This window comes from Anolis carolinensis, chromosome 4, assembly GCF_035594765.1.
Source record: "Anolis carolinensis isolate JA03-04 chromosome 4, rAnoCar3.1.pri, whole genome shotgun sequence".
NCBI lineage: Eukaryota > Metazoa > Chordata > Lepidosauria > Squamata > Dactyloidae > Anolis > Anolis carolinensis.
The window spans coordinates 30,206,871-30,218,191 of NC_085844.1; the positions used below are offsets into that span (position 1 = coordinate 30,206,871).

Genomic DNA, 11,321 nt, shown 5'->3' on the forward strand with positions numbered 1-11,321 from the left:
TGATCTTTTCATCCCTCCTCCCCGTTGTAGGACACGGCTCTACAAGGGCCGGAAAAATAGTACAGGTCAATAACTGGCTCAGAAAATGGTGTCAAGAGAAGCATTTTGGCTTCCTTGACCATGGTCTACTCTTCCAAGAGGATGGACTACTGGCAAGTGATGGGGTGCATCTCACACAAGTAGGAAAACATCTTTTTGCACACAGACTCACAAACCTCATCAGGCGCACTTTAAACTAGATCCACTGGGGGAGGGGAACAACAGCCTGGCGAACACTATATTACCCACGACTACAGAGAACCGCCAAAAGGCTAAACGGAGGGCTGCACAAACACAGCAAGGACCAAGTACAGAGAGCAGAATAATCCCAAATAAACAGCTCAAGGGGAGGTCACGGGGGCTTACATGTCTTTACACTAATGCTCAGAGCATGGGAAATAAGCAAGACGAACTCCAACTCTTAGCACAGCAGCACACAGACGATGTCATAGGCATCACTGAAACCTGGTGGGATGACTCCCATCACTGGAATTTAACCATTGAGGGCTATAACCTCTTTCACAGAAATAGAACAAAGGGGAGAGGAGGGGGAGTAGCTTTATATGTCAAAAACAGTTACGTTGCAGAAGAAATGCAAGACTGTAATCCGGGAAACCAGCTTGAAAGCATCTGGATAAGAATCAAGGGAACCGGGACTCAAAAAGACCTTGTCGTGGGTGTCTACTACAGACCTCCGAGTCAGGATGAAGGACTTGATGAAGCTTTCTGTCAACAGCTGACCAAACAGGCACAAAGAAGAGATATAGTAGTCATGGGCGATTTCAATTATCCCGATATCTGCTGGAAAACAAACTCGGCCAAGAGTACAAAGTCCAACAAATTCCTTACTTGCCTTGCAGACAATTTTATGGTCCAGAAGGTAGAAGAGGCAACAAGGGGATCAGCAACTCTTGATCTAATCTTAACAAATGTGGAAGACCTGATCAATACAGTTGAAGTGGTTGGATCCTTAGGGGCAAGTGACCATGTGCTCCTGCAGTTTGCAATACAAAGGAATGCTGAAACTAACACAAGTCAAACACGCATTCTGGACTTTAAGAGAGCTGACTTCCAAAAAATAAAGGAATTACTGAGCGGCATCCCATGGACGCCAATATTAAAAAACAAGAGAGTTAAGGATGGATGGGAGTTTTTCAAAAGTGAAATACTCAAGGCGCAAATGCAAACAGTGCCAACAAAGAAGAAAAATAAGACAAATGCAAAGAAGCCAGAATGGATGTCCAAAGAACTTCTAACTGAGCTAAAGCTCAAAAGTGACATGCACAAGAAGTGGAAAAGGGGAGAAATCACCAAAGAAGAATTCAAACGTATAGCCAACACCTGTAGGAAAAAGGTTCGCAAGGCTAAAGCGCAAAATGAGCTCAGGCTTGCCAGGGACATAAAAAACAACAAAAAAGGTTTTTTTTGCTTACATTGGTAGAAAAAGGAAGAAAAAGGAGGCGATAGGGCCACTGCAAGGAGAAGATGGGGTGATGGTGACAGGGGATAGGGAAAAGGCAGAACTGCTTAATGCCTTCTTTGCCTCGGTCTTCTCACAAAAAGAAAGCCATCTTCAACCTCAGCAACATGGAATGGACGAAGGATTGGGGGAAATCCAACCCCAAATAGGGAAACAAGTTGTCCAGGAACACCTGGCCACTCTAAACGAATTCAAGTCGCCAGGGCCAGATCAGCTACATCCAAGAGTATTGAAGGAATTAGTGGAAGTTATTTCAGAACCACTGGCAATTATCTTCGAGAGTTCTTGGAGAACAGGAGAAGTCCCAGCAGATTGGAGGAGGGCGAATGTGGTCCCTATCTTCAAGAAGGGAAAAAAGAACGACCCAAACAATTACCGTCCGGTCAGCCTCACATCAATACCAGGCAAAATTCTGGAAAAGATCATTAAGGAAGTGGTCTGCAAACACTTAGAAACAAATGTGGTCATTGCTAATAGTCAACACGGATTTACCAAAAACAAGTCATGCCAGACTAATCTGATCTCTTTTTTCGATAGAGTTACGAGTTGGGTCGATACAGGGAATGCAGTGGATGTAGCGTACCTGGATTTCAATAAGGCCTTCGACAAAGTCCCCCACGACCTTCTGGCAAACAAACTAGTAAAATGTGGGCTAGACAAAACTACGGTTAGGTGGATCTGTAATTGGCTAAGCGAACGAACCCAAAGGGTGCTCACCAATGCGTCGTCTTCATCATGGAAAGAAGTGACAAGTGGAGTGCCGCAGGGCTCCGTCCTGGGCCCAGTTCTGTTCAACATCTTTATTAACGACTTAGACGAAGGGTTAGAAGGCACGATCATCAAGTTTGCAGACGACACAAAACTGGGAGGGATAGCTAACACTCCAGAAGACAGGAGCAGAATTCAAAACGATCTTGACAGACTAGAGAGATGGGCCAAAACTAACAAAATGAAGTTCAACGGGGACAAATGCAAGATACTTCACTTCGGCAGAAAAAATGGAAATCAAAGATACAGAATGGGGGACGCCTGGCTTGACAGCAGTGTGTGCGAAAAAGACCTTGGAGTCCTCGTGGACAACAAGTTAAACATGAGCCTACAATGTGATGCGGCAGCTAAAAAAGCCAATGGGATTTTGGCCTGCATCAATAGAGGAATAGCGTCTAGATCCAGGGAAGTCCTGCTCCCCCTCTATTCTGCCTTGGTCAGACCACACCTGGAATACTGTGTCCAATTTTGGGCACCGCAGATGAAGGGAGATGTTGACAAGCTGGAAAGCGTCCAGAGGAGGGCGACTAAAATGATTAAGGGTCTGGAGAACAAGCCCTATGAGGAGAGGCTTAAAGAACTGGGCATGTTTAGCCTGCAGAAGAGAAGGCTGAGAGGAGACATGATAGCCATGTACAAATACAAGGGAGCAAGCTTATTTTCTGCTGCCCTGCAGACTAGGACACGGAACAATGGCTTCAAACTACAGGAAAGGAGATTCCACCTGAACATCAGGAAGAACTTCCTCACTGTGAGGGCTGTTCGGCAGTGGAACTCTCTCCCCCGGACTGTGGTGGAGGCTCCTTCTTTGGAAGCTTTTAAGCAGAGGCTGGATGGCCATCTGTCGGGGGTGCTTTGAATGCGATTTCCTGCTTCTTAGCGGGGGGTTGGACTGGACGGCCCATGAGGTCTCTTCCAACTCTACTATTCTATGATTCTATGATTCTATGATTCATGGACCAGTCCATGCCAAAGCTCCCTGTTGGCCATTGCCACCCCCAGTTCTTTCAAGGTCAAGCCAGTCACTTCAAGGATGCCATCCATCTTGCCCTTGGTCAGCCCCTCTTCCTTTTTCCTTCCATTTCCCCCAACATCATGCTCTTCTCCAAGCTTTTCTGTCTTCTCATGATGTGGCCAGAGTACTTCATCTTTGCCTCTGATATCCTTCCCTCCAGTGAACAGTCAGGCACTATTTCCTGGAGTTGGATCTTCTTGCGGACCAAGGCACTCTCAGAATTTTCCTCCAACACCACAGTTCAAAAGCATCTATCTTCCTTCGTTCAGCCTTCCTTATGATACAGCTCTCACATCCAAAGATTACTATGGGGAATACCATTGCTTTAACTATGCTGATCTTTGTTGTCAGTGTGATATCTCTACTCTTCACTATTTTATCAAGATTGGTCATTGCTCTCTTCCCAAGAAGTAAACGTCTTCTGATTTCCTCGCTGCAATTTGCGTCTGCAGTAATCTTCATGCCTAGAAATATGAAGCCTGTCACTGCCTCCACATTTCCCCCCTCTATTTGCCAGTTATCAATCAGTCTGGTTGCCATAATCTTAGATGTGAAGTAAGACCTGCTCAAATTCCCTCCTCTGCACAACTTGTAAAGATACAGAAACTCTGTTTTCATTCTGACAGCCCTACACAGCAAACAGATAGATGCTTTGCATTTATTTACCTTTGGGTTCTATGCATAATGTCTTCAGGAAGAGATGGTGCTTTCATGACACAAATATTTAATTGTTTTTAATTGTTTTTAATTTTTATATTTGCCATTTTATTGAATTCCTTGGGTTGTGTCATGTTACTGTATGCTGTTTTGAGTCCACATGGGGGAAAATGTGTGGTAGTAATAAAGTAAATAAAAAATAAATGCTAGATCAGGCATCAAAATGTCTTTGGTCAGCCCTGAGACCTCATGTAGTCAAATACAAGAACAATGTTTTTCCTTCCAGCCCAAAATATTTTAGAATTCATGGTACTTCTTCTTCTGTGAGCCAGGCTAACTTAGAAGCTGTAGTTCAAAAAAGCAGTTTTCCAAACTCTGACATTCATCTTTACTCATCACAATCGCCCTGACAAACTTCCAAAGCAAAACTTTAAAAGTTCTATTCAAATTCCATGCAAATTCCAAATAGAATTTATTTCACGAATCCAAATTGTTACAAATGCTTCTTCTCATGAGTAATACTGAAAGATCTTGTTGGCTACATCTTTGTTAGTAAGGCTTCTTTAGACAGGTGTGCTGGCAGAAACCCACCTTCCCAGGTGCAAGTATTAGGACAATCCAGAAAACAGATGGCACCTGAGGCAATCCTATGAGTTAATTTAGCATTGCTTCTCTGATTGATCTTATTTAAACATGGTTTTCTCCAAATAACAACTATATGGTCCTCCTAGTTATTTACATGCTCTGAAAATCCACATAAATATCTAACAATCAATCACCCGATTTATATCTCGCCTTTTCTACAGTGGTAGGACCAATATAACCATTGCACATGCCTTGCTTATCATCCTTTTAGCAAATGTTTTCATCTGTCAGACCACATGTTCCTCTTGTTACACCCAGGTGTTGGATGCTTCAACAACATAGTTCCAGAACATAAGAGAATACCAAGTGGAAACTTGTACATTGCAGCTTGAATGTCTTTGTCTTGGGACAAGAATGACAACATAGTGAATATCAGAGATACAGTTGTTACCCCACTCCCTTGCAGTTGAGCCATAGATAGATAGATAGATAGATAGATAGATAGATAGATAGATAGATAGATAGATAGATAGACAGACAGACAGACAGACAGACAGACAGACAGACAGATAGATGAATGAGAACCTTGAAATGCACTGAGGCCCCTTCTACACTGCCAGATAATCCAGGTTATCAAAGCAGAAAATCCACATTATCTAATTTCAACTGGATTATCCTAGTCCACACTGCCTTGCCATATAATCCAGTTCAAAGCAGATAATGTGGATTTTATACAGCTGTGTAGAAGGGGCCTGAGTCTCTTCCTGCTTTGCAACTATCTCCCAATTCAAAGTACAGCTGAAAAGTCAGCATTCCTTGCTTACAGTTGACACTTGCAGAGATATGGTACTCCTCTCATCATGAACCATACACGCAATTCTATATCTGGTTTATAACATAAACTGGCAAGATCTGTTAATTTTTGTTAACAAATTAAGTCAGCTAGCAGCTACTCCTCCTTTCAAGACATTCATTTACTTTAGTGCATTCTCCACCATGATGTTCTAATTCCAGATCTTGTTTTAAAAATACATAATTTTTAAAGAAAATAACAGAGACGACTTAACTGTAAATCGAGGTTCTGGCCACAAACCCAGTGTTTAACCAATTAAACCAATGGTTTTCATGAGCTTAAATGTATCGGCCCTATTTTATATGATACCTGGATGACCAGAGCTTATCTTTCTCTTGCATCTGAAGACACAGATTTGTGCAAGACCCAGGAGGCATTATACAAGTGGCTGGACATTCTTCCAATACTGCAGAATCTAATTTGATTCATGTTAACAGAAAGATACAAAAAGTACAAAAATAAAGATGGAGCAAAGTTCTTACCTCCCACATGACTCACAAGGACAGTCCAAAAACACAGGTTGATGTGCTGATTCAGACCAACAAATAAGTTCTAGCAGTTTTTGCCTCCACAGAGGTCAGTTGGTTGCTCATTCAAGACCAAAAGTCGACCCAGACGCTTATAAGAAGAAGTTATAAATATACTTAGCCCCATGGTTTAATTTTAATCCAAATAAAGAACCATTGAATCAATTTGTGATGGTAAGCTAACACACACCAAAATCCTACTTGTTGATATTCTGTCCTATTTGGGGTTAACAATATTATTACTGGTATAATTCACACCAGTAATAATATTGTTAACCCCATGTAACATGTAATTCACACATGCAAACCCTCTCCTCTACTGTGATGATTGTGGCTGGGCTCAATCTGAGCTCAGGGCATATTGAGCATAACACCTCCCTCCCACAGTAATTGGAAAGTAATGACATTTCAGACTGCCAGGTTCAACTATACCACTGATGGCCATATTCGGCACATTCCAGTAGTTTGAAATCTTCTTAACAGTTGAGGAGCATGATAAATAATCCATTTAGAGTTCAGAAATATTTAGATAATAAGAAGACAGGGAGAATGAGGTAGGGTTGGCAATAATAGCAACTCAATCATAATGAATCAGTAAATAAAGTTTTCATGACAGGGAAATGAGTGCACTGTCTCTTGTACCTGCACATCAAGGTGCTGTGAGACACTTTTTGAAGGTCTGCTTACAAAAAGGTTGGTGACGGTAAGCTAAGACTGGTATAGCATAGTGCATGCAAATGGAGCTGAGTACAGGCAACTGTGTTTTGCTGAACTATTCAGTAATACACAAGCCAAATACAACATAAAGAACAAAAATGTCCCTTTCTAGCTAGCATTAAAGGTTTAGGAGACTTAAAGTTTTTGAAAGCTTTATCCATACCTGATTTACATTGGTTTCTGGCATCCTCGCAACAGTTACCACTGTTGATAGGTAACCAAAGTTTGTTTGGGAGGGAGGGTCTGAAAAACAAGTTCTCATGCAATTATTTCCTTCACGTACAAGTGGAATTTTCAAAGACATCAATATATTTTTTTAGAAAAATAATCCAGAAAGGTTTATTCACCAGCTTTTGAAAAAGTGCAGTTTCGGAACATACTGGTTTCCCTCCAAGGCCATCAAGCTTCAAAGACATGTTTAGAGAGCGCCGTCCATCACCATTTTTCCCCTTCACCAGTGCTTTCCCTATAACAAGAAGGGTTGGGCTGTGGTAAAAGGTTTCTCTTATGTGCCTTGCATTTCATTCTCCCTCGCGACCAAAGGACATTATGTGCCTGATGTAGCCTTTCCCTGGAACACATAGCTTTAAAATATGCTTTAACAACAGAAACAAGCATTCTTACCTTCCACTTGTTGGTTTTTTGGGTTTTGTTTTGTTTTTGATTTATTTTTTAATTAAAGAAAATCCAGAAATGCTGGATGGTGCCAGACAATGTGTGTTAATCTAGAAGAGAGGTGTGTAATTTTGGAAGACTATTAACTCTCCAGAAAACTTTGAAGGGCCACACCTGCTCCTATACACAAAAAACTATATTTTGCAACCAAATACCCTCTATTGAATATGAGGCACACTCTGGAACTTGACTGGGGTCCTAAAAGGCATTTTTGGGACATTCTGGGGCAAAAAGAAAATTGTCTTTTGAAATTTTTCACAAAATTTTCTTTTGCCAGTGTGTGTGTGTGTTCAGAAACCCATTTTCACTGACAACCTTGGGTCATTCCAAGAAAAAGATATGTGCAATAATAATTTTTGAAATCATTCTATCTATTGCTTATACATAAAAGTGTTAAGTGAAACATGTATTCCATGGAATTATGACTCATACAGATATCCTTGTCATGGATGTAGCTTTAGCTATAGTCTGGCTCCTATCAAGGATACCTTTACTGATAATATATGCTTCTTGTAATGTATTCAGTATGCTGTATTATAAAAAGATTCATAAACAGAAGCCAAAGTTGATGGGAACTGCCATCCTAAAACTAGTTATCACTGCATTCTTGCTGGCATTGTATATTCTGGGTAAAACATGGTGTTATGAGTCTTCCATCCCAATGGCATTGGTAGTTCATATATCATAAGGATGGCGAAACCACCCATTGGTTTTAGTCTAAGGTGCTTAGATCTAGTTTGAGGCTAAGGTTCAGCACCTTGGATAACCCCTGCAAAGTATGGAATGATATATGTAGAAGCACTGCCTCTATTGAAGGCAAACTCTTTTGCTGCAAGAGTTTGCCTTCCCAATTCCTCCTAATATTTGATAGCTTTAGTATACTCAGGAATTGAAGTTCTGTCTCTTTTGGATGAAGTATATACTTTTTTGTGAATTCTCTTATTCCAATAGGAACCATCACTACTCCATACTATCTGCCCTTGGATGATTATGTGTTTAAAGGATTGCCAGAGTCCTCTGCTTGAAGGCATCTTCTAATTGAAGAACTCTTCAGTTCAAATGCAATAATGTCAGAGATCTGTAAGAAGAGAAAGCCTTGGAATTCTCCATCAATAGAACCTGACGACTTTTCACATTACACAATTATAACACTACGTTCCCACTTTAACTTGGGAATCCTGGGATTTGCAGTTTTTGGAGGAGTACTTAGAATTCTAAGCAAGCAAACTCTTGTGTTTCACCAAACTATAAATCCCAGAAATCCATAGGATGCAGTTGTAGTAGTTAAACTAGAATTACAGTACTATAGTGCAAAAGGGCAGGAGACTGAGCAAATGCAGAGGTAGTCATCAGTTTAGAATCTGCCATTACAATGAGATACACATTATATCAATTATTCCTAAACCTTTTTACGTACACATTTGCAATTGTTCTTGATGTGTGCTTTCAAGTTGTTTTCATCTTATGGTGACCCTATGGCAAATCTATAATGGGGGTTTTGGAACTGAAAGTGTATGACTTGCTGAAAGTTACCCAGTGGGTTCCCATGTGGCTCCCATGCTTAGAAATTATCATAAATTATCATGTATAATCCCAATGCAAATCTGCCACCTCCCGCTTTTTTAGTAATGCATTTCCTCCATTTTAGGTAATGGGTATTTCACCTCCTTATGCTCCCTTTCTTCTATACTCTTCAGCTGATACTTTTGCCCTTGGTTGTTGCTTTCTATTCCCCAGCCAGTTGTGAACTTGTCACAGCACTTCACATCTTGGCCCATGACTGCTTGGTTTCCTTAAGAGTCTCTGGTGAGACATATTTGTCAAAGGCTTTTAACAAAAAATAAATAAATAAAGACTTGATGATTCTCCTGAACTTGGGAACATGATTTCATTTCACTAACCTAATAATTTCTCCCACACTCCACCCTGTCCCCCCAAAAGGAAAACTCTGCCACAAATCAGCTGAAGCAGGAAGAGACGAAGGGCTTGGATGGCCATTATTTGTACGCTGACTGGCATCAACCCTTCCATAGCAATAATGCTTTCCATGGAAATTCTGGCAATATCAACATTGGCAAAGGTTTGGGAGCTATTTTTGGAACATTTTTAAACCTCCAAGGAGTGAGTTATACTTTAATTCACGTAAAGGGTCTCTACTTAAGATTTATGAGAAACATGGCTCCTGCTTCACTTCAAACTGCCCTTCAGAGAACATAAACATGAGTGGCTGAGCAAAGAACCAGGTGAGGAAATGCATTTTGGTGACAGGACAGAAGAACAGAACCTCAAAATCTAACTGACTGGGGGAGAGGGGAAAAAATGAAATACCAAGAAGAAAGAAATGGGTTATAGTGGATGAAACTTGGAGAAGTCCTCTGTTCCACCTTTACAGTCCTACTTTGATTTGTTGTCACTATGTGCTATCACAGATAGCCAGTGTGCTAGAGTTGGTTTTAGTGTTGAACTTGGACTCTGGAGACCAAGGAAAACCATTGGGTGACCTTGGGCAAGCCATATTCTCTCATCCTCATACCAAGGCAATGGAAGAACTCCTCTGGGCAAATCTTGCCAAGAAAACCCAGTGATAGAATCACCTTAGGGTGCCACCATTATTTAGAAATGACTTGAAGGCACACAATCACAACAGTGTGCTAATCACATTAGCTTTGACTTATGATGACCCAATGAATGAGAGACTCCCAAGAGATCCCATTATTAACAGGTACTGTGACTTCTTTGACTGAATCCATTTTAACATGTTATTCTTCTTTTCTACTACTTTATATTTTGCTGGCATCATATTTTTCCAGGAATCATGTCATTTCATGAAATATACAAAATAAGATAGCCTCAGCTTAATTACGTTGGTTTCTATAGAGCAGCTCTTGTGGTACAGTTTCTGAAGCCTTCATAATGTTATACATGAGTCATATGTCTGTATAGAGGAAATTATCACCAAAATCTAATTGCTCGTTCCAGCTACAACTGATCCGTTGAATAAATTGCTGAAGAGTAAGTCAGCTTGTATGCAAAATTCATTAATTCAATGGATCTGCGCTTTTTGGAATTGACAATTAAATAAGAGAATGAAAAAAGAGATGTGCAGATACAGTATCTGGAACATAGCCATACAGCCCAGAAAACACACAACAATCCAGTGAATCCGGCCATGAAAGCCTTCGACAACACAGATACAGTATGTTTATATAATTATCACTATACACAGAGGATACTTCTCTGTTCTAAAGAGCTTGCAGTATAAATTTGAAGACAGGAGAATCAAGGGGAGGAGGGATACATAAACAGGAAAGTACTATTGTTGTTATAGGAAAATATTGAGTATTTATAGTGGCAAGTAGAGCCATTCGGTAACGAGCTTGTGTATACTGAAAGAAAATTAATATTCTGGGAGCTGTAACAAAAAAGAAAGAAAAACGTATGCTTTTTTTGGAAATCTATTCAGAGATAGGCCAAAAAAAATAATCCTAACTTAGTTTATAAATGTCCCTGGAACTAACTTTTATGAATGTGGATCTACTTGCAATAATTGTGTAGACAAGTTGCTGCCTCATTCTAGAACACAGAAAGAGCAACTACCTTATGCAGAAAAAACAAGTAGTAGATCCTAAGAAGAGCAAAGTCTACATATCAATAAGTATATTATTGTATAGTATGACCCCTAGATCAGCAGATGATACATTCCTGAACTTACAGTGGAAACAGAAACCTATGTATAAGTAGCAAACCCTATTGAAATGAATGACTTTCACTTGACATTGCCATGTCCTGAATTACAATGAAAGACTTACAAAATTCCTAAAGAGGTTTCCACTCCTAGAGAGATATTCTCCATAGAATTTTTTAGGTCCTTCAGGGTGACTCAGTGGTGATTTTTTTGTAGAAATATACGATATAATCACCTGGAGGGCCTAGAAAATTCCTAGAAAGGCCATAGTTTGTCAGATATAGGTAGGTGAAATCATGAGAATGGAGATCATACTGTAC

The 11,321-nt window shown here is 40.3% G+C and overlaps 1 long non-coding RNA gene across 1 annotated transcript; it reads right to left on the bottom strand.

Annotated features, from left to right (window-relative positions):
* Positions 1–3,389: 3,389 nt before the first annotated feature.
* LOC134298644 (uncharacterized) lies at positions 3,390–7,487 on the bottom strand. Its single transcript, XR_010005740.1, has 3 exons — positions 6,989–7,487; positions 6,805–6,884; positions 3,390–6,015 (listed from the first exon to the last, which is right to left on the bottom strand). It is a non-coding gene; the product is annotated as an uncharacterized LOC134298644 (long non-coding RNA).
* Positions 7,488–11,321: the final 3,834 nt, after the last annotated feature.